The sequence below is a fragment of the Nerophis lumbriciformis genome, linkage group LG16 (genome assembly GCF_033978685.3).
Source record: "Nerophis lumbriciformis linkage group LG16, RoL_Nlum_v2.1, whole genome shotgun sequence".
NCBI lineage: Eukaryota > Metazoa > Chordata > Actinopteri > Syngnathiformes > Syngnathidae > Nerophis > Nerophis lumbriciformis.
The window spans coordinates 44,407,099-44,417,098 of record NC_084563.2 but is presented as its reverse complement, the minus strand read 5'-3'; the positions used below and the strand labels follow the sequence as shown (position 1 = coordinate 44,417,098).

Here is a 10,000-nt window from a genome sequence, read left to right as displayed (position 1 = left end):
TTATTATTATTATTATTATTATTATTAAAACTGTGTTAATCTGTAATGGTCATGTTTGAAACATTTGCACATCTAAACACATGTAATTTAAATATTTAAAAAAAATGTTTAGGTAATTAAAAATAAAGCTGTATATTTCGGGGGGATGTTTATTCTCAAACTTTTCCACTCAAATAAAAAATTTTATTTCATCCCCCTAACCAGAGAAAAGCATTTTTGGATACACAATCTATATTTAATGTATTATTATTATTATTATTATTAAAACTGTGTTCATCGGTAATGGTCATGTTTGAAACATTTGCACATATAAACAAATGTAATTTAAATATTTAAAAAAATGTTTAGGTAATTAAAAATAAAGCTGTATATTTTGGGGGGATGTTAATTCTCAAACTTTTCCACTCAAGTGAAATATTTATTTCCATCCCCCTAACCAGAGAACATAATTTTTGGGTATACAATCTATATTTAATGTATTATTATTATTATTATTAAAACTGTGTTCATATGTAATGGTCATGTTTGAAACATTTGCACATATGAACAAATTAATTTAAAATATTTAAAAAAAAATTGTTTAATTAAAAATAAAGCAGTACATTTTGGGGGGGATGTTCATTCTCAAACTTTTCCACTCAAGTGAAATATTTATTTCCATCCCCCTAACCAGAGAACATAATTTGTGGGTATACAATCTATATTTAATGTATTATTATTATTATTATTATTATTAATACAACTGTGTTCATATGTAATGGTCATGTTTGAAACATTTGCACATATAAACACATGTAATTTAAATATATTAAAAAAATGTTTAGGTAATTAAAAATAAAGCTGTATATTTTGGGGGGATGTTCATTCTCAAACTTTTCCACTCAAGTGGAATATTTATTTCCATCCCCCTAACTAGAGAACATCATTTTTGGACACACAATCTATATTTAATGTATTATTATTATTATTATTATTATTATTATTACAACTGGCTAACACTTATTTTGGGGAACATATTCACCATTAATTAGTTGCTTATTAACATGCAAATTAGTAACATATTGGCTCTTAATTAGTCATTATTAAGTACTTATGAATGCTTCATTCTGCATGGCCTTATTATACAACCAGTAAGCCATTAACTAAGAGTCTTCCCTCAATAACCTCAGAATTATTGCTTATTAGTAACCCTTACTAACCCTTATATGTTCCCCTAGTGTCCAAATAACTCTAAATTAAGTCTTCGTTACTTAGAATATGTTCCCCAAACTAAAGTGTTACCTAAAACTGTGTTAATCTGTAATGGTCATGTTTGAAACATTTGCAAATAAAAACACATTTCATTAAATATAAAAAATAAATAAATGTTTAAGTAATTAAAAATAAAGCCATCCATTTGTACTGTCCATTTTGGGGGGATGTTAATTTAAGTTAGCATCTCAGGTAGAATAACTGTACCATGTAGAGTTGCGATCAAAAGTTGACATACACTTGTAAAGAACATAATGTCATGGCTGTCTTGAGTTTCCAATAATTTTTACAACTCTTATTTTTTTGTGATAGAGTGATTGGAGCACATACTTGTTGGTCACAAAAAAACATTCATGAAGTTTGGTTCTTTTATGAATTTATTATGGGTCTACTGAAAATGTGAGCAAATCTGCTTGGTCAAAAGTATACATACAGCAAATGAAAAAGGAGGATTACCTCCAAATTCTTCAGGACAACCTAAAATCATCAGCCTAGAGCAGTGGTTCTTAACCTTGTTGGAGGTTCCGAACCCCACCAGTTTCATATGCCCATTCACCGAACCCTTCTTTAGTGAAAAATAAAATGTTTTTTTTTTCAAATTCAAGACAAAGTTATATGTTTTTGGTAACACTTCAGTATGGGGAACATATTCTAAGTAACAAAGACTTAATTTAGAGGATTGGTTCTTAACCTGGGTTCGATCGAACCCTAGGGGTTTGGTGAGTCGGGCTCAGGGGTTCGGTGGAGGTCGAAACACACCCGACTCATCGTGTAAATAAAAACTTCTCCCTATCGGCGTATTACGGATACGGCAACAGCAGAAGTCAGACTGATTTGCAGGTGTGTAATTTGTAGTGAGTTTATGGACTGTGTTGGTTTTGTTGTTTGAACAAGGTGATGTTCATGCACGCTTCATTTTGTGCACCAGTAATAAAACATGGTAACACTTTAGTATGGGGAACATATTCACCATTAAAGGGGAACATTATCACAATTTCAGAAGGGTTAAAACCATTAAAAATCAGTTCCCAGTGGCTTATTATATTTTTCGAAGTTTTTTCAAAAGATTACCCATCACGCAATATCCCTAAAAAAAGCTTCAAAGTGCCTGATTTTAACCATCGTTATATACACCCGTCCATTATCCTGTGACGTCACATAGTGATGCCAACACAAACAAACATGGCGGAAAGAACAGCAAGCTATAGCGACATTAGCTCGGATTCAGACTCGGATTTCAGCGGCTTAAGCGATTCAACAGATTACGAATGTATTGAAACGGATGGTTGTAGTGTGGAGGCAGGTAGCGAAAACGAAATTGAAGAAGAAACTGAAGCTATTGAGCCATATCGGTTTGAACCGTATGCAAGCGAAACCGACGAAAACGACACGACAGCCAGCGACACGGGAGAAAGCGAGGACGAATTCGGCGATCGCCTTCTAACCAACGATTGGTATGTGTTTGTTTGGCATTAAAGGAAACTAACAACTATGAACTAGGTTTAAAGCATATGAAATACATTTGGCAACAACATGCACTTTGAGAGTGCAGACAGCCCAATTTTCATCAATTAATATATTCTGTAGACATACCCTCATGTCAGCAGGCCAGGGAAGCTAGGGTCGATATTCTTCTGTTGATCATCTTCGGGACGGTGTGAGCCAAGACATCCAGGGGGTTTAGCTCGCTCGTCTGCGGGAACAAACTGCCGCCATTGCTTGCCGTGCTACCGAGGGCCTTTGTCCCTGAATTGCTCACACACTCCGGCAGATTCAATGGGGGTCTGGCGGCAGATTTCTTTGACTTTATCGTTGGAAATGCATCTGCTTTGAGTGTCGCAGGATATCCACACATTCTTGCCATCTCTGTCGTAGCATAGCTTTCGTCGGTAAAGTGTGTGGAACAAACGTCCAATTTCTTGCCACTTTCGCATCTTTGGGCCACTGGTGCAACTTGAATCCGTCCCTGTTCATGTTGTTACACCCTCCGACAACACACCGACGAGGCATGATGTCTCCAAGGTACGGAAAACAGTCGAAAAAACGGAAAATAACAGAGCTGATTTGACTCGGTGTTTGAGAAAATGGCGGATTGCTTCCCGATGTGACGCCACGTTGTGACATCATCGCTCCGAGAGCGAATAATAGAAAGGCGTTTAATTCGCCAAAATTCACCCATTTAGAGTTCGGAAATCGGTTAAAAAAATATATGGTCTTTTTTCTGCAACATCAAGGTATATATTGACGCTTACATAGGTCTGGTGATAATGTTCCCCTTTAATTAGTTGCTTATTAACATGCAAATTAGTAACATATTGGCTCTTAAATAGTCATTATTAAATACTTATTAATGCCTTATTTGGCATGGCCTTATTATAACCCTAACCCTCTAACCCTGGCCCTAACCCTCTAACCCTAACCATAACCAAATAACTCTAAATTAAGTCTTTGTTACTTAGAATATGTTCCCCATACTAAAGTGTTACCAAAAACATATAACTTTGCCTTGAATTAAAAAAAAACCAACATTTTATTTTTCACTAAAGAAGGGTTCGGTGAATGCGCATATGAAACTGGTGGGGTTCGGTACCTCCAACAAGGTTAAGAACCACTGATTTAGAGTTATTTGGTTAGGGTTAGGGTTAGAGGGTTAGGGCCAGGGTTAGGGTTATAATAAGGCCATGCAGAATACGGCTTAAGTACTTAATAATGACTAGTTAAGAGCCAATTTGTTACTAATTTGCATGTTAATAAGCAACAAATATGTTCCCCATACTAAAGTGTTACCATGTTTTATTACTGGTGCACAAAATGAAGCGTGCATGAACATCACCTTGTTCAAAGAACAAAACCAACACAGTGCATAAACTCACTACAAATTACACACCTGCAAATCAGTCTGACTTCTGCTGTTGCCGTATCCGTAATACGCCGATAGGGAGAAGTTTTTATTTACACGATGAGTCGGGTGTGTCTTGACCTCCGCCGAACCCATAGGGTTCGATCGAACCCAGGTTAAGAACCACTGGCCTAGAGGTTGGGTCTTGGGCGCAGTTGGGTGTTCCAACAGGACAATGATCCCAAACACACGTCAAAAGTGGTTTAAGAATCAGGCTAGAATTAAGTTTTTAGAATGGCCTTCACAAAGTCCTGACTTAAACGTGTGGACAATGCTGAAGAAACAAGTCCATGTCAGAAAACCAACACATTTAGCTGAACTGCACCAATTTTGTCAAGAGGAGTGGTCAAAAATTCAAGCAGAAGCTTGTGGGTGGCTACCAAAAGCGCCTTATTGCAGTGAAACTTGCCAAGGGACATGTAAGCAAATATTAACATTGCTGTATGTATACTTTTGACCCAGCACATTTGCTCACATTTTCAGTAGACCCATAATAAATTCATAACCAAACTTCATGAATGTTTTTTGTGACCAACAAGTATGTGCTCCAATCACTATCACAAAAAAATAAGAGTTGTAGAAATGATTGGAAACTCAAGACAGCCATGACATTGTTCTTTACAAGTGTATGCAAACTTTTGACCTGATCTAGGGCAGTGTTTTTCAACCACTGTGCCGCGGCCCACTAGTGTGCCATGGGAGATGATCTAATTTCACCTATTTGGGGTAAAAATATTTTTTTGCAAACCAGAAATTATAGTCTGCAAATAATGTGCTGTTGTTGAGTGTCGATGCTGTCTAGAGCTCGGCAGAGTAACCGTGTAATACTCTTCCGTATCAGTAGGTGGCAGCCGGTAGCTAATTGCTTTGTAGATGTCGGAACATGGTATGTCGTGATCCAATATGCAGACGACAGTGGGAGGCAGTATGCAGATGAAAAGGTATCTAATGCTAAAACCAAAAATAAACAAAAGTTGAGTGCCCCTAAGAAAAGGCATTGAAGCTTAAGGAACGGAACTAGAAACTGAACTGGCTACAAAGTAAACAAAAACAGAATGCTGGACGACAGCAAAGACTTACAGTGCATTGAACAAAGACGGCGTCCACAATGTACATCCAAACATGACATGACAACCAACAATGTCCCCACAAAGAAAAAGAAAAACAACTGAAATATTCTTGATTGCTAAAACAAAGTAGATGCGGGAAATATCGCTCGAAGGAAGACATGAAACTGCTACAGGAAAATACCAAAAAAAGACAAAAAGCCACCAAAATAGGAGCGCAAACAAGAACTAAAACACTACACACAGGAAAACAGCAAAAAAGTCCAAATAAGTCAGGGTGTGATGTGACAGGTGGTGACAGTACACCTACTTTGAGACAAGAGCTATATTCATGCATGCTTGGTTATGGTTTAAAGTCATACCCAACAATTGCAACAATGACTTTTTACTGTCAACTGAGTTTTGTTTTTTAATGATTTCTGCTGGTGGTGTGCCTCCGCATTTTTTCAACGCAAAAAAAAAGGTTGAAAAACACTGATCTAGGGTACATACAGCACTGTAGAAAGGGGGTCACGCATGGTTCACATGGCTCGAGAGCTTTGTGTCGGTCTTGACTTGTCAGCCATTACCATGCATGCAACCGTTGCTCAAGCATCATGACTGTTTAGAGGAAGGAAGTTGACGCACATGGTGGCTGATGAGCGCGATCTTTGTGCTGAATGTGTGTGTGTGTGTGTGTGTGTGTGTGTGTGTGTGTTTGTGGGTGGGCACAAGTTGTGTGAATTGGAACCACTTGTTTAGTTTAGAAGTCAAACTATGCACACTTTGGTGGTAGAAATGAGCGGCGGAGTCATCCATGCTCATTCAGCTGCAAATGTGCAGCCGAGCACGAAGTAGATAAAAAAAACAATGTATATTGGTATAATCCCATTCGTCACAGTTTACCTGACACATGAAATGTGACGAATGAGGGTCGGGGTGGGGGGTTGCACTATCCTCTTTAGCCGCCAGATGGCAGGAGAGTGTTGAATCTCTTAATGTGTTTTGTGGAAATTCCAACAGCGTCAGTTGCTAGGTAGTGGCGCTTTCCATCGTTTTCTGCCTACTGCATTGCAAAATGATTACACGAGGGATCCATCCAGGAATCAGTTCCATACTGTATGTCTTGTAGGACTGCAAGTTATCTGTGGCTCTGGGTTATCATTGAAGGGAAGAATGTAATAGAAAATATCAATACAAAGTGTCAAGACAGAATAAACTCTCTGCTGCTGCAGCAAGAGAGATACAGTCTATAGGTCCCTAAGATATATAGATATCTAATGTATTCATACATTGTTTGTGTAGGATATACGCATGTATATATACCGTATTTTTCGGACTATAAGTCCCAGGTTTTTTTCATAGTTTGGCCGGGCTCCAGTGCGATTTATATATGTTTTTTTCCTTCTTTATTATGCATTTTCGGCAGGTGCGACTTATACTCCGGTGCGACTTATACTCCGAAAAATACGGTAACCTAATCATATTGCATACCTGCCAACTACTTCGGTTTTCCCGTAATTAGTACGGTTTTCATCAACCTATTCCGGGTTACGGTTGCAGTGATAAAAAATACGGTTTTTCATTAATTAAAAAAAAATAATTTTTGAAAAGTTTTATTCACGAAATCGCGTAACAACAATGACAATCGACACTGGTTCCCGTAACTTCCTATCGAGTCATTCCGAATGCCATGCACGAGGCTATTTATAGCACCGCTGCCAAGCACGAGGCACCAGTTGTATGGCGTCACATTAGTGCCAAAAATCCGAGCGCATAAAAACTGTTATCGCGCGCTGATTCTCCACTTCGTGCGCGCGCGCGACACCATTTTGCGCGCGCGCGGTGCCTTTCTGCGCGCTCTCTGTGTACTCCTGGCATCTCTCCTCGCTCTGTCATGTTTCGTTTTGGCACTTTGGGGGCGGGTATGCTTAGACGGCCCCTTCTTTCTGATTGGCTGTGAGCATTTTTCATATGACCAATGATTCTCCAGCGTAGCAACGTTGTAGCCATCTTACTTCGGACATCTAGCCTCAATCATTACATTGATGTCCTCCTTTCTGATTGGTCAGGCGAAAAACGCTGAAAAATGCTCAGAGCCAATCAGAAGTATATCAGGGCGGGTCATCGTCAATATGTATCAAGATTTACGGAGGAAGAAGTGGATAAAAAAATGTCGCGTGCTGATGAAGGTTATTTCATACCACATAAACACAATACAGGGTAATACAAAATGTGAGCCAAATAAATAATAAGACAACAAACACCATAATCACATCTTTCAGCCAGAACTGGTCCACCAGCAATAACATTATTTTATATTTTCACTTCTTCTTGAGCATTTTTCTAATTTATGGAATTTCTTTTGATTCAGCCATAAAATTAATGAAATAATCTTTGAATTTTGTTTTTAAAATGTTAAAAATAGCTTTTAATAATGTATTCTGAAACAGTTTAAAATAATCAGAGAACTGACTAACACTGACCTTACACAACTATGTTGCACAATTAAGTCTTTTTTTTTTTAAAGCGAAAGAGGTAATTTCAACAGGTACAGCATCCTATGTCATATCTACATGTAATAAGATTTGTAACAAGGCAAACCGTTTGTAAATTGGTCGAAAATCGAGCAAGTTATGGTAATTTAAGTAGTACATGTACCATTGACATCAATGTAATGATTGAGGCTAGATGTCCGAAGTAAGATGGCTACAACGTTGCTACGCTGGAGAATCATTGGTCATATGAAAAATGCTCACAGCCAATCAGAAAGAAGGGGCCGTCTAAGCATACCCGCCCCCAAAGTGCCAAAAAGAAACATGACAGCGCGAGGAGAGATGCCAGGAGTACACAGAGAGCGCGCAGAAAGGCGTCGCGCGCGCGCAGAAAGGCACCACGCGCGCGCAAAATGGTGTCGCGCGCGCGCACGAAGTGGAGAATCAGCGCCCGATAACAGTTTTTATGCGCTCGGATTTTTGGCACTAATGTGACGCCATACAGTTGCCATTGTTTCCAAACGAGCGAACGATCATGGAATCAGCCGGAGAAAAATCGCAAACGAGTCTTAAACCGAAAAGAAAACTGCAGTCATTCCGTGAAGAATATTCAAAAGCCTATCCGGGAATAATTATCCATTCCAAAAAGGGTGAAAACTACGCGAATTGCACCTTGTGCAGACAAGATTTTTCGATCGGACACGGAGGAATTAGCGATGTAAAAGACCACGTTGGGACAAAAAAACACAAGTCTAATGCCGTTGCTAGCGATACAAGTGGAAAACTTTCAACGTTTTTCGTTGCCCAAACAGTGATGGTTTTAGCAACATTTTAACCTGTCTGAATGCTAATAATCATTTTGCGTCAAGCCTGAACCCCCCACCAGGACTTTGTCCTGGACCTACCGGGGCCTGCGGCCCCTGGACCCTGGCTACTAGGTTTTTCTGATTTCAAAAGTTGGCAGGTATGATATTGTTTCTTCAATTTAAAAATAGCTGACCGTTTTTTTCCCCCTTCTCTTGTCATGTCTGTGTAATCATGTTTTGTCTTAGTCATGTTTTGTTTAGTTATTGGACTCTTTAGTTTCTGGCTTTTCACTCCCTTGTCTTGTTTCCATGATTACCGCATTAGTTTCACCTGTTCCACGTTTGGACTGATTGTGCACTCTTGTTTGTCACCATAGCAACCCATTAGTTTTCACCTGCCACGTCACGCACCTGTTTCAGGTTTTGAGTCACGCACCTGTTTTCGTTAATCATGTCTGTAGTATTTAAGTTCAGTGTTTTCAGTTTGTCTTTCTGGTGACATCTCCACATTTATGCTTCTGCACATTTCTGACTCTTTTTTCATGTCCATCGTTCACGCTGCTCCTTTTTGTCCATGCCAAGTAAGTTTTGTTTATTATTGCCACAGTTAGTGTTTTTTGTTGTTCATAGTTTTTGCCTTTGTGCAAGTGTTTGGTTTCATAGTGTGTTCTCCGCCATTGTGCGTGCCTTTTGTTTACTTCCTTGTTTTGTATTTATAGTGTTTAAATAAAAATGTACCTGCATTCCCGTCTCGCCCGAGCCAACTTTCCGTTGCCTTCGAGAAAAACTAAACCCCAGGACCAAGTCATGACATCTCTGGGATTATATTCCCAGTTTTGATCTCGGACGTCTGGTCACTTATGGCATATGATTGATTGATTGAAACTTTTATTAGTAGATTGCACAGAACAGTACATATTCCGTACAATTGACCACTAAATGCTATCACCCGAATAAGTTTGTCAACTTGTCGGGGGTCCACGTAAATCAATTCATGGTACAAATATATACTATCAGCATAGAACAGTCATCACACAAGTTAATCATCAGAGTATATACATTGAATTATTTACAATCCGGGGTGTGGGATGTGGAGGGGGGAGGGTTGGGGAGGGGGGGTTAGGTTTGGTTGATATCAGCACTTCAGTCATCAACAATTGTATCATCTGAGGAATGGACATTGTAGGTCTGACTTGGTAGGAAATGTACAGTGAGCAGCGAACATAGTGAGTTCAGAAAGCATAAACAATCCGGGGAGGTGGGATGTGGTGGGGGGAGGGTGTTAGTCTAGGGTTGAAGTTGCCTAGAGGTGTTCTTTTAGTGCAGTTTTGAAGGAGGCTAGAGATGCACTTTCTTTTACACCTGTTGGGAGTGCTTTCCATATTGATGTGGCATAGAAGGAGAATGAGTTAAGACCTTTGTTAGATCGGAATCTGGGTTTAACGTGGTTTGTGGAGCTCCCCCTGGTGTTGTGGTTATGGCGGTCATTTACGTTAAGGAAGT

General features: G+C 39.1%; 1 protein-coding gene across 1 annotated transcript in view; it reads left to right on the top strand.

The window, feature by feature from the left end:
- The window catches only part of LOC133617283 (potassium voltage-gated channel subfamily KQT member 5-like), a 323,477-nt gene that overhangs the window by 12,199 nt on the left and 301,278 nt on the right, over positions 1-10,000 (top strand). The gene's annotated exons all lie outside the window — the stretch shown is intronic.